The 26,214-nt window shown below is 40.4% G+C and overlaps 1 protein-coding gene across 5 annotated transcripts in view; it reads right to left on the reverse strand.

Annotated features, from left to right (window-relative positions):
- Positions 1-17,024, reverse strand: part of ZFYVE9 (zinc finger FYVE-type containing 9) — a 70,680-nt gene extending 53,656 nt beyond the window's left edge. The window contains exons 1-2 of one of the 5 annotated variants that reach the window (XM_031050785.2): positions 16,777-17,024; positions 7,894-7,987 (exon numbers count right to left, since the gene is read on the reverse strand). The gene's annotated coding sequence lies outside the window, so the exon portion shown is untranslated. Of the gene's footprint in view, positions 1-7,893; positions 7,988-15,577; positions 15,725-16,776 lie in introns of those variants that run through there. The other 4 variants (XM_034064152.1, XM_005151126.3, XM_034064151.1 and 1 more) reach the window with 4 other exon arrangements.
- Positions 17,025-26,214: the final 9,190 nt, after the last annotated feature.

Genomic DNA, 26,214 nt, shown 5'->3' on the forward strand with positions numbered 1-26,214 from the left:
CTTGGATTACATTTGCAGCTTTAAATTCAGGGATCTGTGCACTATGCCACTACTGCACTCCGATATGCTGGTGAAAAAAGCTGCTTATAAAAACCACATTGCTACCTACCTACTATTATTCTTCATTTAACTGTAAACCCACAGAGTGACACAGCAACTCCAACACTCCTTGTACTCCTGATGACCTTGACTGTAAGGCTTCATTTATAAAACTCCCCTCTGAAGTTAATTATATTACACTACAATAGGCCTTCCAAAAATAAAGAGCTACTAGCTTTGATACTCATCAAAAATTCACAGCCCTGTGCATTCTGTAAACTGTATTCATCAGCTTCCCACTGCTTTTCTAACAGCTAAACAACTGGTTTTGTCTTCAAATTATTCCCACTACAATTTTAGGCTCCCTTCATTTCCTAAAAGCTTCTTCTCTCCAAAACCACAATGGCATCAACCTTCAATAGCAGGGACAGCCAAGGCCAAAAATAAGACAGAGGAAACTGTCATGTTATTCTAACAACAGCATTTCTATAGGTCAGGTGCTTATTTTCACAGGCTGCATCCTAACAGCCAACACAGCTCAAAAATCCATCACAGGAAAGAAATGAGACTAGTATATGACAAACAGTAGGAGAAGAATAAAGAGTAAGGTAAGTTCAATTCATGTTTTAAGGTGTTCTGGTGCTGGTATCTGACCTGGTGTAGGTAGTTGAAATACTTATTGGTGCTCTGATGAAGCAGCAGCATATGTTAGAAAATAAAACTCCAGCAAAATGAAGAGAGCTAAATAAAAAATAACAGTTCCCCATGCATGAAGGCAATATTCAGTGCTATACCACAATTTTCCCAGGGCTGTTTATTATTCTTTTCAGAAATAAGCTACAGTAATAATTCCAGGAAACTAATGAACTGCACAGTAGCGCTCCTAGTAGTACTGTTTCCAAGCTCAGAATAAAATCCCACAGCTTTGTATGCCAACAGAACTGCTCCTGTGTGCAAGTAAAATTTTTGATGCCAGGTATGTTTCTACCCCGATAAACTAAGATGGGGTTTGGATAAATATAATAATTTCTACTATTAAGCAGTTCTTCGGATAGGCTTCATATGCATATAAAAATGGAGGTGAGGGAAATTTAGTTCCTCTGAAAGGCTTCAGAATGATAAGCTTTTCTAAAGGGCTGTGAAGTACATGTGGCAGCAGGGCAAGGTTGTCTGTACCACCACTAGGTCCCCTTCTGGCCTGGAGGAGGAGGTGAATGGTTCTGTTTTCATGATCCCCTTGAAAAGATGGATCAATTAACGACAATTCTATCTGTGATTTATACAACTGCAGCATGAACATCAAACACATTACACAGGAACCAGTCGGTCATACATTAACTACAAAGTCCAGTCTTTACCAGTAAGAAATGGATCAGTCCTAGCAATCCACATCTGAAATGTGCTGTGCTGTAATTAGTGCCCTAAGACAGCAAGCCTTCCAGGGCAAGAGTACAGCTTTATTATTCATCGGGTTTATTCTGATCCACTTTCCTTGTTCCATTATTCCAAGGTAGTAACTTTTTCATCCATAACCATGCAAGACAGGAGAACATAGATCCAATCAATCCCTACCAGCCTCCAAAGAATGCTTTGAAGAGATATTACCTGGAGGTCCTTGAGCATTTTGTTTACAATTCAACATTCGCACTCAGCAGCCATTTCCCCTTACAAAGATCTATGCTGAAATCAAAGCATGCTTACAGATATGAATGTAATATATTTAAACAAAAAGCAATTTCAAAGAAGAAAATTATAAGGTTTGGATTTCCTGAAAAAAATCAATTAGTTGGTAACAGAGCCAAATTATTTTTCCAAAAAAAAAAAAGGTATTGTAAGTGAACTATATTAAAATAAAAAAGACAAAATGAGTAACTACAAAGAAGAGTCAGGAATATCCACAACAATGTATAACCTAACGAGGATTAGGTTTTTTATAAATCATACATGTTGCTAAAAATACATTTCCACCTAAAAATTATGAGCCTACTGAGACCTAAGATCACTGCAAATGAAGGAGGCCCAGTGCCTGCTGTTCCAGTTTGCTTCCTTTGAGTAATTCACAGTTTGTTATCTCTTCTGCTGATGGTTGGCTGAATTCTGTCTCCTGCCCTACAGTGGTATCACTCAGGTGCTGCTTTGGTTATACCCTACATGGATGATTTCCCTCAGGAGCTCCAAGAGGGCAACTGCCAAATACAGTAAAAGCAAAACAGGAATTGAAGAGAAATATGACAAGCAGAGACATGCCCAGAATAAGACAGGATAAAGAACAGCAGAAAAGATTTCTAAAAATACAAAATTAGAAATATCTTCCAGAAAAAAAAAGAACGTAAAAAATGTTTACAATATCAAATGGAAGTAATTTGAACCAGCACAAACTGGAATAGCTTATAATAAATGGAAAGAGACTGAAAAAGAAGCAATTTTGATACTATGTTAAAAAAATGCGGAAAATGCTCAAAGCATGAAGAGATGCTAAAAAATGCTCCCATGTACTGGCAAGAATCCAGCTCTTAACTAAACTACAGATCCTCTATAATGTGCTACCAGTGAGATGTCTTTGAGTAGGCAGGAATACATTTGCAGCCATTTTAAGGCACTTCATTATTGCTGGATTAGTTGAACTAGGCATTATCTTAAAACGCAAACCCAGATTTCAATACTGGTAACATCCTTGCTTGTCTGCACTCTGGAACTCTCAGATGGGAAATTCAGAGAGACTACAGACCAGGGATATATCCAGGTCCTAACTTTGCAAGAATAAAGACTACAACAAGAAATACTATAGCATTAGGAAATCAGTGTACTTAGAGAAGAGGGGGAGAAGAAAGTTTCAGGACACACAGTTCTACAGTGTGAATTATTTTATCTGGTAAGTGAACCTGGAAGCTAAATCTTAACAAGTGGAAAAGGTGGTTTTCTTTCACTCAAGTGATTAAATGTTTGGAATAACGGTACTTTACCATGTGACCAACAGTTATGTCACTTCCTAATGGTTCCTTCTCGGCCTCTCTCAAATGAAGCAGAAACTTTCAGTCAAACTTCATATGGAAGCATTGAAAAACTGTACAGATGACGCCCTCAGTGACACAGCTTGGTGCTGGACTTGGCAGTCCTGCGATAAAGGTTGCACCTGATGATCTTAAAGGTCTTTTCCAACCCTGTTAATTCTATGATTCTATGTTTCTGTATTATTTTATAAGAATTAATCTAAGTAGAAAGAGCAAATACTACCCAGGAACACTCCTCCAGCAAAGGCAGTCCTCCAGACCTGTCTCAGGATACACTGTCACAGCAGCACCTACAACTGGTATGGATTAGGCTCAAAATTAAACATTTCAACATGAATTGTTCTATGAATAAATTAAAGTGGCAGCCATGCAATGCAAGCAGGAAAAGAAAAATAATTGGGTTTAAAATTCTAATTTATTAAAGAAGACTCAGCAAGTAACAACAGGATTTTTCAATATACCTTGTCTAAGAAACAGTTCAGGATTAGAAAATCCCATTAAAACTCACCATAAATCCATTTAATAAGAAATACTAAAAACAGCAGCAGGAGATTAAATGTAACAAACATGATACAGTCACTGCTAATCCTTTCCCTGCATCAGAAGCTCAGGACAATCATGTATCTTTTGGCTTTATATGCCATAATTTGCTGATGTTCCTACTGCTCAATGTAAATTAACCAAAGAGCAGACTGGGGCATGGCAGGCTACTTCTGTGTAATACAACACTTTGTACCAGCTCAGGACCCAAGAATGCTGAGAAAAGATAAACTATTTTAGTGTTGCATTGGTTTGTCCTTTTTTCTAACCAGCTGAACAAACAGATGGACAACACCTAAAGCAGAATACAGTCTTTCTAATTATTTCACTAATATTTGCATCTTTTCCCTTGACTTTTCTCCATGCCATTTTAAAGCTATTATTTTCACTTTTGTCTCCAGCCAAGTTTCCATAAGGAGACATTCACACATGCCAGAGCAGTAGTAAGGCAGTCAAAAGAGCAGCAACTTCAAAGAAGAGTTACAGAAAGTATCACAGTCAAAAGCAGCAGAGAGACAAGAAAAATTATAGCAACATTATCAACCTGTATCCTCCAGTAAATAAGAGGAAGCAGCCCAACTGAGAAGGACACCTGCTTTATAACAGTTTGCAGGAGAAAATAAATTCCATTTCCTACCCTCTTTACTACTTCAAGGAGAAAGACTTTATTTTCTTGACACAAAAACCAGCCTTGCCACAACAGCGCAAAGACATGGCTCTCTGCACTTGCAGACAAGGAACCACACATCCCTCTCACGTAGCTACTTTTGCCTGCCTTGAAAAGTGTCCATCTCCAGCTCTTTGGAAACACAAGTAGATAGGTTTACACTGCAGTGCTGCCTTCTCTACAGGGTTTTCAAAAGGAATTCAGTTGGACAAAAAAAAAAAAAGAGAAAAAGCTTTCCTGAGCTAATTCATATGTTCGTAGAGCTCAACCGAAAATCTAGTGGTTTCTAAATCTAATGCTTTCTAACACTTTGTTTCATCCAACCCCCAACTATAAATATTGTAGACTACCAAAGAAATTAACTCACAGTGTATTAAACATAAATGTAATACAAAATAAAGTTTGTTAATTTGTGCATGGATTCCATGTAATGTCATTATTGTAACAATGTGCTTTTAAAAAACAAATCAATACATTTAACATACGGAACTGAAGCTGATATTTAACTTTATTGAAACACAAACTAAGCCATATAAAATAACTAGATTTGTAAGATGACTTTTTATGGTTTTGTATTTGAGAAATAAGGTTTTGACTATTAGAAATTAATGTTTAACAGATTTGAAGAATAAAATTAATGTTCCAGTGTATGTATCTGAGTGGATTAATTCTGTAATATAATAGTTTATGAGTTTGAATTCTTTCTGATGTAGAGCAGTAACAAGAATGAATCCCAAATGCACTGATCATTGTTTCAGATGTTTCCTAGGTTTGGGCAATGAGGGAAACACTGACTGAGGTCCCCAAGAATCTCTAATTAAATGCCTACAACTGCGAGAGAACTGTTCTTTTTAAAAAACCCACAAGGGGCCAATACTTGCAGGCACCGTGAGCAAAATCTGTGTCTGCTAATAAAAGCCATTAATGCCATGCAACCAGAATGGGACAGAGGAAAAGGACAACACACAAAGAGGAAAAGTGCCTTGCTACCATTGACTAACCCATCAATTCTGAGTTGAACCCACTGGGGAGAGAAGCTGCTAGAAGTGACACAATTTATGCACTCAGCTGCTCTTTAGAGAAAGGACAATCTGCACAGTCACCTTCTACTAAAGAGCAGTCAATCAGCTGCTAAAGCCACCTTTATCAACACACTAGAAATCTGTAAGAGGCATTTTACAAGAGCAGATTGTGATAGAACAAGGGAGGATGGTTTAAATTGAAAGAGGGTAAATTTAGATTAGATATTAGGAAGAAATTTTTCCCTGAGAGACTGGTGAGTTGCTGGCACAGGGTGCCCAGAGAAGCTGTGGCTGCCCCATCCCTGGCAGTGTTCCAGGCCAGGTTGGATGGGGCTTGGAGCAACTTGGTCCAGTGGAAGGTGTCCCTGCCTGTGGCCAGGAGTTGGAACTGATTGAGCTTTAAGGTCCCTTCCAACTCAAACTAGTCTGGGATTCTATGAATTTTTAATTCCCATTTTGTGTTGACCTTTCTATTCATATCACATCAAGGTTAAACATCTGTATACACACACTCAATACAAACACATTATTATGAGACACTGTTGTCAAATGTAGCAAAGTTTATTCCCACTCCCATGTTTGTGATCATGATCTAACTACATTGCTGATTCTCACAGTCCGTTATGTCTCAAGTCATCTGTAACTAGTAACTCAATACAACTCAGTAAATCCATGGTAACAGCATATACTGAAACTGCTACTTCTGTGTATGGTTCTCATTTAACCTGAGGTCCATTAACATGCTTTTAACAGTGCTGATGGGACTGAGCACTAAAAAGCATAAATGGTGAGTAACTTGCAATCAGATTCACTATAAAGTTGTTTTTTTTCACTGCTGCAGTGGTGCAATATACCCATCAGGGCATTTACTTAAAATTTATGTGAGATTCACAAAAGTTTCAGTGACAAAACTAAGTGGCCATAATTCGGTATCATTTTGGCAGTCATGGGAAAGAAAGGCTTAACAGCTAAAAATATAATAATAATAATAATAATAATAATAATAATAATAATAATAATAAATTGAAAGCATTAATTATTAATGAGTCAAAGTATAGTTTTCAGAAATCTTATTGAGCCCCAAGAACATAAAATCCTCTTAAACTCAGATGTAACATTTCTCAGTCCAAAACTCAGAAACCTCTGCCAATTCCACTGAACAGGTGGTTGACTCGGCCATGAATCCCTACTTCATTTCTCTTTCTTAGATTGTACTATATTCTTGTGTTCTGTTTTCTTTGCCTGTTAGTCTTCTTATTCCCTCTCAAATACATTCCTTGCCCATTCACTTCTTTCTGTGCTCATTATCTTTCTCCCTACCCATGTTTCTTCCCTTCTCTGACAAAAGTACATTTCAACACTGCTGTTCAGAACCACTGGTATAAACCAGTTGTAAACAACCTTATTAACCACACAATATTATTCCTTATTTCTAGAAACAGGGGGAACAAACCCAACAACAATGGTGATGCAACCACTTTGCAAACATAAATGAAAGCCTTTAGACAAAAAAGCTATTGGAAAAAACAAAACACATGATGAAACAAGCAGTAAAATCATAAGAAATCATTGTAACTGTGTTCACTGTCAACCTGCCTTCTACCTGTCCTTGTCTTTATACACCATCATCATGGCTCCTTCACAAATTCATTTCAACTTCCAGACTTTTAGCCTATGAAATACAATTTTTGACACATACACTGGGCAGTCAACATCCAGGATGAGCACAGCTACCTGCTTTCCTCAAGCATTTATGTATCAGAAACCTCTAGTTAAGAGGTATTATTAACTGCATAAGAGCCATTATTACATATTTCCTCAAAGTAGAAGGTAAAATTGCATCTACAAGCACTCTGTACACAAATGAAGCTTAATGGAAAAAAGAGAAAAAAAGAGGTATCAAAAAGAGACAAAGGACATTACAGCAAAAGAATGAGGACACAACCCCCAAACCCACTACAAATAGATGTATTTACTGTCCATAACTCTCAAGAAACCATTACTAATTCTTGTAGTAATAAAACCCATGTTCATTCTGGAGAAGTATACCAAAAAAATAAATAAAAATCTATGTGCAAATTCCAGCATTAGGTTAAAATACATTTTACAGATTACTTAAGTAAAACTAAGGTAAACACAATGGAGAGGCTATTATGCCAGTACATTAATATAATTACCTGAACACACACAAGGACGTAGGTAGACTGATGCTTAAAGTAACGACCTTTTACATTTACAAAAGAATCAAGAGAGATGTGAAATACATGAAGCATACTGGGGTTTTATTCAACCTTCATCATTTATACAAAAACACAATATGAAATTCCTACATCAATGCAAGTAGATGTTTCAGTTAAGAGGCTGCTTCGATACATATATTTAAAGCAATCTGTTAAGAATATAGCTTAAGAAAAGGGCTTTGAACATATTTTCAAGTTCACCAAATAAGAGATCCTTAAAATACTAATTTTGAATGAACTAAAATAGCATCCACAATGTAACTTTGTAGCATGAGAACAGCCAATATGCTCTGCTAAGCTATCAAACTGGCCAGCAAACAGGCACAGTACCTATATACTGCAGTATAGACCCCAAGAGATTGTAAATCACATACCTGTGCCTTTCTGCACAAAACATAAGCCTCAGAAGCAAGCTACAGCATGTATTTCTACAGCATTGCAGAAGAACATGCAAGTTCAAAGAGACTCCTAGAAAAATGAAAAAAAAATAATAGGCAAAGAAGGAACTTTCCTCTTATGTGATCTCAATTCATATTTAGTGTTCATTTATCTGCATTACAGCACAGATGATAAGGAATAAAAAATTACACTGACATGACTGGTTTGCTGAGTATATTTTAACCATATATCTTCTGTATGTCCTCCACCCTACACAGAAAACTTGCTATTCACAGTGTCAGCAATACAAGTAAGAAAAGGACTTGCATACTGGTAAGTGTTCAGCTACTATCACTTTTCAAGTGTTGTATCTTTTATCTGATCTACTACACAAATTAAGAATATGGGATCATATTGGTCATTTCCTATTCCTTATGGTCATCTTTTAAAAAAATACATATATTCATGAAAATTAGTATCTGCAATGTAAAAACAAATTCAAATGACTGTCCTCCAAGGGAAAAGCAAACTGCTATATGTATTTTTGGCATCAACCTGCTGGGCAATCAATACCCACACAGCTCTGGAGAAAACGGAATTATGGTGTTATGTGAGAAAGCTGGGGTCACTGCAGAGGAGGAAGGGAAGGAACAGATACTAAGGGGCAAAACCGATTTAAATCCACAGAAAAACAAGCTTCTTTCATTCCACTGATGGTAGACTCTTACCAATGAAGTATCTCAAAGGACATGGCTATGTATAATGTCAGATTCAGTTTACACTATAAAGCTCATTCAACACATCTTCTAATTCAAAACAAAACATAGTTCTCTCCATCTCCAGATCCTGTAAGAATTTCCCTGCTACTTACAAAAATCTTTCATAAATTCTAAAAAATGATGGGTGGAAAATAAGTTCTAGCTATCAGAAACTAATCTGGATTTAGATTTCCACTGTTTCAGCAAGAGTGATGAGACCTCCTTTATCACTGCACCAACACACTGCACTGACTCAGTCCAGGAACCACTAAGGTCTTTTGAGCATTGGCTTAATCAAGCCCAGTTTTCAGTCCTCAGTCTTGCATGACATCAGGCAACATGTTCCTTGGATCTGTGATGACTTAAAAAGCTAGGGAAGCATTACCCCTATTCAATACTTAGTGGAAGATCCAAGATAAACACGTATCTCTTCCATATAATCCTTACTTAAGAAATCACCAGTACCAGATATCCACTCCCCTTCTATGATAGATCACTGAGGCCCACTTGCCTTTCCTTCTCTACACCACCTGCAGAAAAATCACGAGCTACTTCTTCACTCACTGCACTTCCCAATCTAAACAGAAACAAAATTCATTTGATTATGTTTAAATTGACATCCAAAGCTCAAAGCTGCAGAACTAACTTGAAGAGGGAATACAAATTCAGTTCTGACAGTCATCATCAGCACATGACTGGGGCAGGGATGGTCACACCACAGAGATAATCTCAGAGATACTGGATGTGTCGCACACCCAAGATCAGAATGAGGTCTGAGTCCAACACTGATCAGAGGCATCTAGATGACCAGAAACCGGGCCCCATATTTTACTACTAATAACACCATTCTTAAACCTTCCTCTTAAAAATTCAACTATTAGAAAAATGTGAGGAAAGAAAATGAAGTTGAAAAAGAAAAGGAAACAGACGAGAGAACAGTTTCACTGTCAAGGGTAAAAGAAATGTAAGAAAAGTACAGTAAATAATAACTAACAAAAAGTCAGATTTGAAAATATCTGCAATTTTTCTATCGTGTAGTATTTCCCAAACTTCCAATAATGTGACTGGCAACCCAATAAAGCAATAAATATTATGCATATTCACATGATTTACCAATTCTTCTTGAATTTATATAAGTATATAACTACAAATTCACAGCTTCACATGGTTCAACCTTGATTTTAGTCATCCTAAATCAATCTTCTAGATCGCACTCAGAGTGCAAGCAGGTAAGTCAACATGTACGCTGAGTTCAAAGCAGAGTTTTGACACTACAAAACTGAATCTGGAAACAGAAAAGCTCCTCTAATAGTCAGTGTCATTCACAGATAAGGAAGCTATTATGCGATTCAGAAAGCTCTTTGATCTGCTTCTCACACGGAACACTACCAACTCCTTTTAAGTTCATCATACCCCTTAGAAAAATGTACCAGCGTATGTTCCTTCACTGACTTTTTTTTAATGTATTTCACCCATACTACTCCCCCAAATAAAATGTTAAACTTAGAGTGAAATACAAACACTATACACAGAGCACGTGTATAAAGACTGAGCTGTACTATTTATAAAAATAGGCTTCAGTATATCATAGAAGTAAATAAAACCTTTCCTATTACAGTCAGTTCAGACATTGCAAGAATCCAGAAGTAAGGCTGGTAAGTATTACTAGGGCAGCTACAGCACTTCTCTAATTGATAGAGACACATGAATCTCTGACATAAGTATGGCCTAATTTCAAACTATCACCTGATAGGAAATGACCTCTGGCTTCTTTGTATGCTGGGAAGAGGGAATAACAGGTTCCTCCTAGCTACCACTTCACCACATACACTAAACATTTTGTCTTTTTATGCAGGCCCATGACTGTTCTTTAGCAAAACTGAATTACAAGAAGCCAGTAAGTAAGACTAACAATGAAACATTACAAGTAAGTGTAGTCATAATGCAAAGGATTAAAACATTTCCAGCATCTCTGGTCATGCTTAATTCCTCTGTCACTAATGAAGAATAGCCTTAAAATAGTGATCAAAATTAGATCTACAACACAGAAGTATTTTTACATATAGAAAACAGCAGAAAGAAAAAACAATTCCAGCTTCATCTACATTAGGCTTTAGTGCTTTTTTGATAACTACTGCAAACATCAGTTCAGCTTGAGCCAATCCAAAAGGCAAGAAGACACTAGCAAAGACACATTACTGCATTATTTTATATACAAATCCATACCCTAAACCAGGGTTCAGCATCACTATCTCAACTATCAGTCAATGCCTCAAGCCTCCTGCAGAAAGCTTTCCACCTTTGTTACTCTGATGGAACCAAACCAGTAACAGGAATCCAATGAAACAATGTGAAGAAAAATTATTAACTGGCCATACCAGTTCCAACTGCAAAGTCCTACACAATTTCATTATGCTATCAGTGTCTTAAAAACATTAATCAAGCTTCCTCCTGACATTAAAAGGAGGGGAAGAAAGCACAGAAAACAGAAGCAAAATCATGCAACACAATTCTTGATAGAAAACCTTAGGTGATCCTAGCAGAACATACCAGAATGCTTCTGGACCTTCAGTGTATTACCTTAAACAACTGAAACTACAGTGACCCCACTGACTCATAATCTGTAGCTTCAGTTGCCATCAAAACATCAGAGATATAAACAATATTAACATATATAGCAACAAGACAAAGTTATCTATATATTCTATATACAACATAGAGACAGAATACAGAGGATACAGCCATTAGCAGTATGGCCAAATAATCCAATATGAAGGTTAGTAATTGCTACTCAAGAACATCAGAGACAAACAAAAAACCCATGCAAATGGAAATCCAGCACTGTTGTCCATGTTTTCTTTTGGCCAATGTACAATAGACACTGGCAACAGAATACATGTCTACATGCATTAACAAATCTATCGGCACCAAAGCCTCAAAACATAACATGTGGTCAGACTGCCACATATTAAGATTTCCAAATTACCTAATTGTACATGGAAGCAAAATGATGTTCAGTTTCTTCAAACTCTCTCCTCACTGGCCTTCACAACTATTGCCTTAGTATATACCTAGACTGAAGGTACCACAGAAGCTATTCAGAGAGCATTCTAGCTCCACACTTTCTAAACCACAGAAAATCTACAGATGGTGACTCCACACCTGGTTTTCACACAGCTTAGCACTTTCCTTCTTCTCTTTTTGGCCATTTTTTAATTTTACTGTAACAGAACTGTGACTGTAAAATTAACTGACTGGACTTGCTTCTTTAAGTCAACTCCCACTTGAGCAGATCCGGATGAAAGGATACAGAAGGAACAATTTATCCAGTGTTGTCACCCATAAGTTCCTGGCTGTGCGTTGTTTGTCTTTAACCTTTGATTTTAAATTAATTACATTTCTCTAGTAATGACCTTTAAAATGGTTTAATTGACCCTTTATGGATTTCCTTTAACATTCACCTTCATTTGATGCTGATGTACTAGTTGGAATGTTGTTATTTCTGAAAAGTAAGTATCAATATTACACATTTGTACTTATTTCTTCTAGAAATACAACAGTAATGTAACTGTTGTTGTAATGTTCCAATAATAAACAATACTGACAAGACTCAGTGAAAGAACAAGTATAAGCTGCCCTTAGAAGTATTTTTCCTATTGCAATCTGAACAGCCGCATTCCTAACTATCCCAAACTCTGCATGTGTATGATACAAAAAGGAGAAAACATCACAAAGCACATTCAGAAAACAAATGCATTTCAAAGACAAAAGCATTGAGTGCAGTATTCCACTAATCCCAATGAAAAAGTCCTGAGATCTCCAACGTCTTGTCATTTTCTCTAGAAACTAATATTTTAAGGAATGACACAGTTTAATATTATAGGTATAACACACACACCCGTTCCTTCCCACAAACTCTAGCTGAGAATTACATTTAACAAGGCACCTTAAAAATCTACACATGTTCAACGAGTAACAGCTAAATTAAAAGTAAAGAAATTGTGTTATGCTTTAGTTTCAAGTAAGTGAAACCCAGCCAGCCAAACAGTAAGTAGAAAGTACTTTATTTGCCTATAAAAATAGAATTATCTATAACTATAAAATAAGTCATTATTATTTATAAAATATATATTTGTATCATAATGGTAATTTATTTTTATCACACAGATTTTTCAAAGTGTGTTATTCTTTTGATAACTATACAGCAGGCTTTGCTCTAGCCACTAGTCAAAGAAGTTTGTATGTATTCTGAATTCTAATGCAAGAGAAACTCCTATGTCAACAAAAGATCCTTACCAGAGCTTTTAAACCTTTCAATTCATTTACATTAATTCATGTTGCAAGATGTAGCCAACACTTTAAAGAACACGGAAGTAAAAGCTGTTTCTATCACCTAAAACTCAATATTGTAACTTCCTTTTAGCCATTTACTCTTGACTATGTATTTCTTACCAAGCCAAAAAGCTTTGTAAACTTTTAGTCTCATTGTAAATACATATTTCTCAATCATTCACAAAAACAACAGGGGGAAAAACTGAGCATGTTAGTTCACATTTCATTTCAAAGTTCAAGTCTCAAAGAATCATAAATAGAGCTCTAAAGCAGGTCACCTTTCAGTTTCTTTACAGACTTCAATTACATTTAAAAAATAAAGAGTAGCCTTTACATAAAGCTTTCAAAGTACAATGTTCTGGAAGAGATCACTGAGTCATCAGCACACAGACTAACCATGCACTGAAACTACTATTCCTCATCCAATTGACTGTTAAGAAACTCACCTTTATTTGGAAGAATCTCAGCTTAGTGCATCAAAAGGATTTTTCTGAGACACAAAACACAAATACACAACTTCTTCCCAAAATCCATTTCTTTCTGGCCAACTCCTAGTCAAAAGCAAAACTTCACGCTAATCTTTTTGCTAAATAATTGTCAGGTAATGTTTTATAGACAGCCTGTAAACCTGAAAACTAGGAAGCTATTTTCTGCTAAAGCTGGCACAGCAAGTGGACAGGCAACAACAGACATTAAAAGCTTATCATTCTTTGGCCACAGGTTTTAATAGTGCATCTTTGTTCAGCCTCTACCTTTGTTCCCCGAGACAATCAGTCAGACTTTATGCCAAACTAAAAAAAAACACACCAACTGTATTTCATCTCAGTCTTAGCCCCAGGCCTCAGATCCTGAAATGTGTGTTTGAAAGTATTTAATCCCCAGCCTAATAACTGACTCAAAGCTACCACACAAAAATAACACCCAATCCAGGACTCAGCACTGCAGTTTTGGGGTTGTTTTCTTCTTTTTTCACACACTAAAGAAAGCGCCATAAAGCAATGAGAATCAATCACAGGGTGTCAGAACACGGTGACTTGTGAGGTGCAGAGCAGGGCCTGAATTGGAGGGAAGCTGGTTTGAGGCCCTTCTTCAGCTTCCATTTCAGCTTCCCCAAGCCTCTGAAGAGATTTTTAATTTCATCCCTCTTGGGTCAAGGGGACCGTTCTTCTCATCTTGTATCACATGCCATAACTTTACACAAAGAAGCACACTACTGGGCTCAGGCAGTAACAAAGGATTTTGATGTTGTTTCAGCCACTGAAGGTGTATCTAAAAATCTGGATTCGTTCCGTGCAATCAAAAATGATTTGCTAATACTAGTTAATTACAATGTCTTAAAACATTGCCAAGCAGTCAAGTGCTGCCCCAAAAAAGCTTTTATTCAAGTACAGCATCTTTTTTTGTTATTATCTTACTTGTTTATACAGGGCTCCTTCCACTTTTGGATACAGCCTGGACTAAAATAATGAGGGCAGTGTTAGTCAGAATTTCTGATACAACCATACTTAGCAAAAAACACTGCAGGAATTCAGTTAACTTCTAATATTTGAACTGAATGAAAATGTGTGTAAAAATTAATCCCCTGAAAAACCTCTGTCACTAAATAATCAGGAATTTGTTGTCTATAAATAAGCAAGATAGTTAAAACGAAAACATAAGTCTATCAATTCCCATTCGCTACTTGTTTTTCAGTCTGGTTAAAGAGGTAAAAACAGTTCTTCAGCCACGCTCCATCACACACACCTATTTAACCATAACATTTATGAGCAAGCAACTAGCCCACCTCTGCAAGAAGTCTGACATGCCAAGAGTGCCAGTTATTCTTAGAGTGAGACATGACCACAGTTTCACGTAATTAGAGATGTTATAAAACGCATCCCGCCCGCTCGCCCCATCCCCCTCCACCACTACCACCATTGCAGGAGTGACTTGTTACACATCGCGATGAGCAAGTCGCATTCCCTGCCCGGGGACAGAGCGGGGATCAGGCCATAAAAAGGACACGAGATACGAACAGGGATCCTCCCCGCTCCGGGCAGGGGCCGAGCCTGCCCGCTGCCTCCGTGCGCACGGCGTGGCCGCCGGCCTCGGCCAGCCAGAGAACAGCCTCTCCTCACCCAGCACCCGAGTACACGGGGGGTGTCCTCCCGAGGGGCAGTCCCGATGAAGACCAGCAAAAGCTGTTTCCCCCTTCTATAGGATCGCCGGCATGGGGTGAAAGGTGCCCCGGCTGCGCCGACCGAGGGTTCACCCAAAGCACCCGGGGGTCTGGGGGGAATGGCGAGGAGGGGGCTCGCAGGACCAGCGCCGGTGAGGGCTGAAGGCGGTCGCTGCCTTTCCCTTTCGGCGATGAAGAGCCTCTCCCTTCGGCGGGGTGCGGGGGGGACAAGGGCGGCGTGGTGAGGGGGCACCTGGAGCCCCCCAGGCCCTGGGCTGGGGCGGTGTCGGCGATACCGCGGCTCCGCTGAGGCGTTGGAGCCCTCCCCTCCCGCCCCCCCGCGGGGCCTCGCTGCGGGCGGTAGGGGCCTGGGGAGCGGGGTACCCCGGCCTCCCGGGCCTGGGGGCGCAGGGCTGCGCGGCGCTCACTCACCTCGGGAGGCAGCAGGCGCCACCGGGTCTGCATGGCGAGAGGGATCCCCCGGGGCCGCGCTCCGCCGCCGCTCGCTGCCGGGCGGCCCCGCAGACCCCGCGAGCGCTGGAGAGGCCGGCGCCCGCTCTCACCGCCTGCCAGCCGGGCTCGCTCGCTGGCTCCGCGGCCAAGGCCGCCGCAGCTACCGGCAGCCAGCGCCCCCTGGCCGGCCCCAGCGGCAGCGCACGGCACTGCGGCACCGCCGGGGAGGCAGTGCGGAGCCTGCCGCACCCCCGCCCCGCGGCACGGGGGGCCGGGCAGGCCGAGCCACCGCCTCCGGCCTGGCCGCTTGACGCCGGGCGGATGCGGGCGGAGAGCGGGAGGAGTCACCCGGCGTGGGGGGACACAACTGTGGCGGCGCGGAGGGAGCCCACCCGCTCACCCCGCCGCGGGGTCCCGCCAAGGCCGAACGGCCCCGCAGCCAGGGCCTCTCGCCCGCACACACCGCTCCACACACATGGAGACGCGGAGGGAGGACGGCACCGGGGGGCGCCGCAAACCAGCCGCAGGCAGCCCCGCAGAGGGGCTGTGTGAGGCGCGGCTGTACCGCTGTGAGGAACCCACCGCTACCCGGCATTGCGCGGCCGGGAGACGAACCGAGGGCTCGCGGCTGTGAGCCGTAGGTGGTTTGTTTCACCGTTTCATGTTGAAGTACCTTTGACATCAAGAGAGGGGCACCCCGTTCTGTGGGACACCCGCTGCCGCCCCTGCATGGCCATACAGCTACCCTGAGGGGTGCCTGAGCGCGGAGCCATCCGCTCAAAGACACGTTAACTCTAAAGCAAAGCTGGAGAGCACGGATCAAAAATACCAAAACACACATGGTCGTTCCTCACAGGAACAGTGTCAAAACTGCGATGGCAAGCTGACGGGTTGTGCCATTCATAACCGAGTCTAAAAGTCCCGCGCGAATGCCCGCCACCTTGCCTCATGGAGCCCCTTGCTCCAGGGAGCCCTCACCTCAGGGAGCACTCGTCTCAGGGAGCCGTTCTCCTCGGCTAGGACCCTGCCTCATGGAGCTCCCCCCTCATCGGGCCCCTCGCTTCAGGGTCTCTCTCGCCTAATGGAGCCCCTGCCTCAGGTAGGACCCCCCCCTCAGGGAGCCCCCGCCTCAGGTAGGACCCCGCCTCAGGCTGCTCCTCTCCTCAGCAGTGTCTCACCTCGGTTCCCCCTCAGGAACGGCTCGCCCAGCGCCGAGGGAAGGCAAAAGATCCGCTACCGTCCCCTCACCTTCGGCCTCCGGCCTCCCCCCAGCCGCGGCGGAGCACCATGTCACCCCCAGGAGTGTGGTGGCAGCTGGTGCAGTTGCACCGCCATTCCCGCTCCTCAGGTCTTTGAGCTCGCAGGCTATCACTTCACAGCAGGTTAGGCTTCTCCATTAACTTCCTGCATCTGGCAGTGAATACGGTGTAATGAGCTCCGGTGATAAAATCTAGGCCTTCTTGCTCCAAGAGCATCAGCCCATCCCACTTGAAATGAAAGAGAAGCGCTTAATGTTTATTCATTGATTCTGGTAGAACTATGTGCTTTTCAAGCAGAAAATACAAGATACTCCCAATCAACTGAATCATCAATCCATGGGAAAAGAGCTGAGGAGATCAAAAATACTAATCAATCATAGCTGGTAGTAGCACATTAATGGAGATGGAATTTATTTTCTCCCATGAAGTGTTCCTGGTTAACCCCGCCTTGCTATCTCTCTAGCAATTAGTGATGTTATGCTTGTAAAGCACAGATCAGTCCAATACACAATTACTATCCTCAAAACCATTCTCATGAAACACCTCAGACTGCTAAACACACAACGTGCCTCACAAACAAAAGGGAAATGAATTAAAGGGTGAGCAGTTTAACACTCTGTACCCTCTGGCCAAATGCATGCAAGCGCGTAGGTTTGCCACCTAACTATGGCTCACAGAGGCATATCGCTACCATTATTTTGTTCTGCTTTAATCCCCCTGCGTACAGCCATTCATTGGAATATGTTCTCACCAAACATTGAGAGTTTTTACCTGAAGGTTGTCTTAATTGGCTGTTTTCCAAAGTGTCAACTCATACACGCAAAAAAAAGGAGTTTGGAGCAATGGGAAATGTCTCTATGAGTTAAGGTCATAGGACATGGTCTCACACCCCATCCTGTCTTGGTATCTATATGTAACTTGGTTGCCACATGACTTGTTACCAATGAAGATGTATCTAGAGGAGGAAGAACTCAGCAAAACGCAGCTTGCTGCTCCAGGCAGTTGTGGGGCCAGACACCTGAGCTTAAAGCAAGGAGTTTGCCTGCCTTCTCAGTGTGCTCCCTCTGCTAGTGTCCAAACAGAAAACATTTGGATATGGATACTTTGATCCCAAATCGATACTTTGATCCCAAGCTCCATCAAGGCTGTAAGACATGGACCATGACTTTCTACTTGGCACATTCAATGCAAGTGTCAGAGTTACAAGTTCTTTGAAAAGTATCTTCAGCTCTTCCATGTAAATCAGCCTCACATTAGTGAGCCTCTACTGCACCGTCATAGGGAACCATGCCTGATAGTACCCCACATGGACATTTGGTATTGAGTTTACCACCTCTCTTAAGTCTTTTAACATCTTTGCCCAGCTTGCTATGAGAAGCTACCAAGGAAGAGGCATGAAGGAGAGCACATAGAAGAGGAGACTCCAGTTTGCAGAAGGCAAGGAACTGGGGAGCAAGTGAGAAGACCACAGTCAGAAAGGCGAGGGGAAGCTGTGAGATGCTCTAGTTGAAGGGGGCAGCAGAGAGAATTAAAAGATTAGTACTAAAATGTGTGTCTGTAATAACCTATATACACTCAGAGCTAGGAGTTATGGGCAATTGATGCAGGATTCAAAATGATGCAAGAGTAATCTGAACAATAGTGTTAAAGATGAGGGCTTTTTTAACTACTTGGTAAAACTTGCAGAAACTTGGGATAAAAGGAAGTTTAGTGATGGCTTCAGTCTGTTACTAGATGGAAATAGTAGAACAAAAATGTAAGAAGGAGCAGAAGAGCTCAGTAACTGTTTCTGGTCTGTATCTGCGGAAGAGCCAGATGATGTATGAATATCACATGATGATGATGAAATGCATTGCATTACAACAGGCACTGAGGAGGATGTTAAACAGAAGCTAATAAAGTTGGGCATCAGCAGGTCTAGGTAACTTTCATCCCAAAGTTTTAAAAGCACTGGCACAGAGTATCTTTAGACCATTAATGTTGATTTTCAATAAATCTTGGAAGACTGTTAAAGTTCCACAGGATTGGATGAAATATTGCACCAATATTTTAAAAGGGTAAATAGGGTGCCCAGGGTAATCATGACCTACCAGCTTGACAAGGATTCTGGGTTAAATAATGGGACATTATTTACATTACTTGATTAAAAGGGATTAAAGGATGAAAACACATTAAGTGCAAATTAATGTGGAAAATAAATCTTGCCAGAATAATTTGATTTTTAATGGCATCACAAGTTTAGTTGACCAAGGTAAGTAGGTCTGCAAAATATTTGTTTTGGTAACTCGTGGCTTTTTAATTAAGAAGCCAAAATGATACCAACTCATCACAAAATGTATTAAACTATTCAAACCCTAGCTAACTGACAGATACAAAGAGGGGAAAGGAGAAGTCATCATCAAAGAGTGTGGTTTTGGGGCCCCTAGCGATTAGTTCTACACTACATTGTGTTGAAGTCTCTAAGCAGAGCATAAAATCATCACTAACAAAGTTTGCAAGTGATGTAAGCATAAATAACAAGTCATGATGTAAAGTATCTGAGACAGCTTGGTAACGACTAATACACATTTCTGTACAGCCAAATGTAAAATCAGGCACCAAAGGATAAAGACAGTTATTATAGGATGAGAGAATTTGTGCTCTAATGCTCAAAAACCTCGAGAGTCATCACATATAATCAGAAGAAAATGAGCAGGTGCTGTGGTGCTGTGGCCAATAGGCTAATGCAGTCCTTGGCTTTATAAACAGGAGAGTATAGAAAGATGTCTTTATTTTTCTGGTACTGGTCCAAATGGTCCTGAAGTCTGATATCCTAATTCCTTAATAGAAGCTGGGAAAGAGCTGGTTCAGAGAGGAATGGTAAGATTATTTAGATAGAAAGTGAAAATGTTCAATCTATTTCAGTGTCAGAAAAGAGAATGGGTGATTCAATCACAGGTTTTAAGTACTTCCAAATTCAGTGACTGTATGCTAAAGGCAGATTTATTCAGCTTCCTGGTGAGTCTTCTACCAGTGAAGAGTTTAAGGAGACTTTAAGGAGAAACAAATTAGATTTTCCAGCAATGGAAATGTCAAAATCAGGTGCTTTAAAAATTATTTTATTTAATTTCCATTATTTGTAATGTTTTATATATATTTTAACACAAGCAAGAGTTCAGTCCTGTAAGTCTGTTACCTATGAGGTACAACCAGGTGACAGCAGCTGTGGATTCTGGCTACTAGTCTATGCAGAAGCCAGTTTCTTTGGGCACTAAATAACAACCTGTGATCCTTTCAGCATCATCTGACACAGATCATGTGCTGTTGAGCACATGATGGGAGCAGTCCTGTGGTTGGTAATGTTTACACTGGTTGAAGGAATGGGTGGATTTGTTCACAGAAGGCAAATCCTTTGAAATGTTTTGCATACAAAGGTAACTTTTATCACTCAAGAACTCTGAGACGTACATTGCTGGAAGCTGGGAGGTTACTCCTGGCAAGTGTGACTATATGATTATCCTACTACTAAACTCTTCCTCTGGCAGCTGCTTCTGGCTACTATCACAAGCAGGATCTTTCTCATGGCAAGCAGTCTCTCGGGTCCATACCACTGACCCACTCCTGATCTCTGAACAGTGGAGTGGGAGTTCTACTGGAGCAGAAAATAGCTACTTGATAATAAATAGGCATAGGTGCTAGAGAGGGCAAGAACTAGGGGAGAGAAGAACAGGAAAACGCAATATAAGAAGGTCAAAAACTGACTTGAGTAGGGGATTGTACATGAGGTTCTGAACCTCTCCAGAATCTGGTATCAGCTGAAACATTCAGGAGTCTCTGGATCTGATAAGGTACATTCAATTAGGAAACCTTCCAGCAAAATGTTCATTACTTCCCAAATATGGTTCCTGATACAAACACTCAGTCTTCTACTGATATGTAAGACCTTGAGTAGAAAAGGCCTGTGTGTGAACCTAAGCTTCCAAACCTCATTGGTGACTGAAGCTTTTATTCACAGCTCCATGGAATAAAATGTTGGCTTTTTTCCACACGCTTGCTAGTAACTGATTGCATTCCACACTCTGACAGAAACAATACTCTAAATAGTCATTACTCCCACCACTGCTAGTGGAGTGCTTAGTGATCATTTAACCGGTTTCTGTTGTGAAAAAAACAACTCATTGATTACACCCTTAGAAAGACACTGTGAGCTGTAATATGCAGACCTGATTTTGCCCTCTAGTGAGACCAGTCCAGCTCCTGTGGTGTCTTTATACACCTTGATTACCTCATCAGCCTTGAATCTTGGATTTTTTTTAATTCTGTGTAGGCGTCATCCATTATACTCAAGTAGTACCTGCACCAAAACAATCTGAATCAATACCAATGCTTGGCTAAATGTCCTCAGCCTCCTATATTAAGGTTAACTCAGTGAGTCATACAATAAAGCCACTAATACATGGGCACTAAATTAATCTATGATGCATTTGCCACCAGATAAGACTTAATCTCTTGAAAAGAGAAAGACCTGCTAGGTCACAATCTCCTTGCATGGGTCAATATAGAGTCATTTCATGCTGAAAACCTATTCTTATTTTGCCTAGTTTAAATCATAAACATACCATTTATTCTTAGGAGTAAAAATAGATGGCATTTCAATCCTTTCCAACATTACACTCACATGTGTTATGCATTTAAAGGGGGCAATAGCTTCTTTACTGTCTGTGCTGACTAAATCTTGAAACATGCACCACTTTCCTCTCCATACTCCAGATACTGGCCTAGAGGCTCTAAAAGATCCATGTGTGTATTTGTGCTAAATTTCTGTGTGCACTTGAGCAAGCACTTTGGACCTTAATTACATCTTCATTTTTTCTTTTCCTCTCCCTCTGGCACTCATTTTAGCTTATTAGCCCAAGCTTCATAAGGAAACAACATTTATTCAATTAAATTGTTTGTCTTTATGTTCCCCTCCCTCCTTCCCATATCTTTAGGATCTCTTGGCCAATTTCTGCCACAGCTGAAAAAGTGGTAGGCCTCAAAAGAAATGTAGTTCTTCCAAGTTTTGTGGCAATCCGTGGCCGAACATAAGAGGGATGAGCAAGATCAACTCAGCTGGTACTTACCATGTGTGGCCCCAGCTGGTTTGTTACTCTGCTCGTGCACACTCAGGCAACATGCACACACTGCCAGCTTACTCCCAGCATACACTGTTTCAGCTTAGGAGCATTGCAGGGAATGTAGAGGAAGCTGAGATCATTGTGGTAGGAGGGTCACCAAGGACATGGCAGGGCTAGAGTTATTCCAAGGAAGAGATCAGAGGGTGAAGACACAAATCCATGTGCAAACAAGGGCTGTTTTTCCAATACTCACAGGACAATTTTTCAAGGGTTGTTATTTGGACTCAGTTTTTGAGATTAGAATGTGATCTTGGGTAATTTTAAAGCCTCTACCAAGTGAGAAGTCAGCCTGCATGATGTGGTAGTCCCTGTTAACAGGAAAACAATAAATGTTTGAATAATTTAATTCTTATTGCTTATTTTCCTATTCATCTGTATTTGGAAGCCCTGATAGTGCTTAAGCACCATTCTGATTACATTCCCGGTCTGGCCGGAAGATGGAAATGCCTTTAGTAAATACCCATGGGGTTTGAGTATTTGTGAGGGTGTTCCATATGAACATGTCTGTGCTCAGTAACAAAAAACCTGCCAGATTTGGAACTGGGAGGAACAGGTTCTTGTTCCACTCTTCAGCTGACTTGCTGAGTGACATTTAACCTGTCTGATCCTCTCTCCTGGTGTGTACAGTAAAAGTAGTTATATTTACAGCATGAGTAAGTATTGCACGAGACCTTAAGAAGGCCAAAGAAACCACTTTGAAAGTCTCCCATGAAAACTGCTATTATGATGATTACATGAAAAACTATCATTTGGAAGATATGAAATCATCACCTAAATATGTGCTTTCTGGTTCACTGAAACAAAAGACCTTTGAGATTCAAAACTGAATAGGAGCTTGAAAAATTAACTTCATCTACAGCACTGCGTCTTCCTAAAGTGCTGAGAAATATGCATTTTCCTTTTGAAGATCTAAAAGTACTTCACAAATAGTTGAAACTTGTTAATCCCCATGTGAGGATTAAGCAGCCTAAAAAATGCATTTAAAAATATGGTCTAGAATCATAGAACTCCTGATCTTGCATACTATCCCATGTATATTGGTATATCACTTGGGTGTGATACGATTTAATTTCTTCAATCATATAAAACCTTCCATATATCAAAAATTATAGTACTCTGGGAATAATGTTGGAGCTCTGCCAGTGGCTGGTGGAAGTTAGGATAACTGAGATTCTCATTGTTTGGGGAAGAGTCATAATTCATTTAGTTTGGTCTAAAAAATCTGCCTTACATTTGATACATTGGTGGGGAGTGATCAGCATATCTCGCAGCTTCTAGAAGGAAGTTTCTGAGTTGTTGACAGCCCTTTCATAACAGCCATATGCACTTTTCCAACATACTTACATTTCGTGGCCAAGAGGAAGCATAATGGTGATTTTCAAACTGAGATTCTCTAAAACTGGACCAAATACATGCCCACAAGAGAGCCTACAAGCTCATGAAGTCAGTCTACATAGCAACAGTCTCAGGCATCTGTGTGGGCTTTGGTGAACATTCTCAGTGCTTGATGCACTCACTCGTAGAGGCAGGACTTACCCAGTATGCTGGCTGAGAACAAACCCCATCAGACACTTCAGAAAGGAATTCCACCAGCAAACAGTAGCACAGAGGATATTTTGTACAGGATTTTTGAATGACTGTTTTTGTGAACTGAAACCCACTCCCTCGAGTGTCAACACTTCAGATGCAAGGCATATTCTAAGAACAGAACAATTTTAGATAAATCAAACCACTACAATTTAAGCTTTAATTATATCAAGTACAAAATCAAACTATTTCAAGCTGAAAAAAATCATATTGGCACAGGTATTATTAAATAACCCATTACTAAGAGTGTTGAAGTGATGCTTTTTGATGTGAGAGGCTTTTCTTTTGTTCCTCCTAACATAACTGTATTTTATGAGCAAAACAGCTGTCTGATTTTTTTACAGATTTGGTATACAAATTAAATGAATCTGTTCATTGTTGTACTTATCTAACACAAATGGACACACATTTCATACAGAAAAAAATCTAATCCTACTTAAATCCTGGTTTAATCTGTGATGTCTTGTAACTGAGTTCCATGCACTAATTGTGGTACTTTAAAAGTGTTTTCTTTCATTCAATATAAATGCTCTGCTGCATGATTTAACTTAATACCCTTTTTTCCCATAAAGGAACAATAAATTTTACTTCATATAATCCTCTATTCTGTTTATTTCCACTCTGTTCCTTCTCATTTATCTTTGTTCTGCAAACTCTCTTTTCTCTTTAAACCACAAGTTTTTGTGCATCTTTATATGGTGTCAGTTTCAGTTTTTAGGTTCCTGGTTATATCCTTATTGACATGCTGAGGGCTATGGCCAGAGCTGAGAGGGCTCTGTCACTTAGAGAAACACTATCACAGCCTTGGTGTTGTGCTCTTTTGAGGGATAACAGTTACACAACAAGCAGAGCTATCCACTTGTGCACCAGAACAGCTGAAAAACCAGGTTTTCTTATTGGATGGCTAAACCTAAGTATTAACACATCCTTCTGGAACAGCCCTAGACAGCTTTAAGTTGCTTTTGTAATAAATATTTAACATTCTCAAAATTCACCTTAAGCATCAAAAAGTCTATACTGTGATGGTGGCCAAACACTGTCACAGGTTGCCCAGGGAGGTTGTGGGGGCTCCACCCTTAGAGATATTCAACTATATTCGATATGGTCCAGGGCAATCTGCTTTAGCTAACCCTGCTTGAACAGAGGCTTATAGACCTCCAGAGATTCCTTCTCACTTCTACCATTCTGTGATTAGGTAAAAGGCACCTAAATATAAAACAAAGGCCAAGGTGGGAACAGAAAAGATTAAGGTCAGTAATTACTTCTTCTGATTTCTTGTATATACTGTAAGAGCAGCACTAAACAGTGATGCATCCTATCTTTGTGTGCCTTACAGACGCGAGTGTGGAGCACTACGAGGGAATGCTGCAATATATTTTTTTCTCTATATCCTTCCTCATCAGTTCCACAGATCTGCAGGTCTATGAACCTGAGGAGAGAGAAAGCTGCCAGTCTTGGCAGGAGAAGAGAGGACACAGAAGGAAAGAGATCAGCGACTCCTGGGGCATCAGAAGGCAGAGGATGAGGAACAGCAGAAGCAGTGAGAACACACATCTTGCATGAAGCTCATCACTTCTGGACAAGGTAGGAAATATGTTTCAGAAAAAGTCTTTAGTCCAAATGTAAAGTTGTCAACATGCCTATGAACATGCACTTACGAATTTCCAGTGTGGTCAGTTTTGTTGTTTGAGGATTGTTGGTTTGGGTTTTTTTTTTTTTGAGGATGTAAGTAAACAGAAGTATAAAACTTAATCTAGAATATCTTCTTTTCTTTCAGTGTTTATGTGAAGGGTTAGCTCTAATATATATACATTTATTTATCCCTTAAGTCTTTCTGAATACAAAGGAAGAGCTGGATTTTCTTTAGAAAGGAAAAGAACTGAAACTTACTTGAAAGGAAGTGGTAGATGTAGTTGGCTCATTGTTATCTTAAGCATTTCCCTTCTTTGTTGTGCTGGAGATAAATGAATAGCTCTATACATGGCCATACATGACTCTCAAGCTCTGTCTCATTCTTTTTTGTAATTAAATCACTCAATGCATGATGGAGTCATACTCCAGCAAAAGGGATTTTATTCTTGAAGAAGTCCAGAAGGCTCCACTCTTGCAACACTATCTTGAGTTATCTGCTGTTTTTTTCCACTCTACTTCTCCTTGATGACTGTGGGTGTGGTGGGCATCAAAACCACAATCCTCTGTACATACAGTCTTTTTAAGCTAAGTCTTTTGAAGAAGAAAGGCTCACACATCTGTGCTGCAGATGCAGATAAGTCTTCCTTTCCCCTTAAACGATTCAAGAATACATTGCTCAAGTTCAACCACACTTGAAAGAGGCAACTGGTGACTGCTGTAGGAGAAAGTCACAAATGACTGCCCCACCAAGGGCAGCAAAGGGAAGGCATCCACTGTAGCAGCTTTTAGCAGCAGAGGGCTTCTGAGCCACATAGAAACAGAGTAGTTAGGGTTGGAAAGGACCTTAAGATCATCTAGTTCCAACCCCCTGCCATGGGCAGGGACACCTCACACTAAACCATATCACCCAAGGCTTCATCCAACCTGGTCTTGAACACTGCCAGGGATGGAGCATTCGCAGCTTCCCTGGGCGACCCATTCC

This window comes from Melopsittacus undulatus, chromosome 6 (genome assembly GCF_012275295.1).
Source record: "Melopsittacus undulatus isolate bMelUnd1 chromosome 6, bMelUnd1.mat.Z, whole genome shotgun sequence".
Classification (NCBI taxonomy): domain Eukaryota; kingdom Metazoa; phylum Chordata; class Aves; order Psittaciformes; family Psittaculidae; genus Melopsittacus; species Melopsittacus undulatus.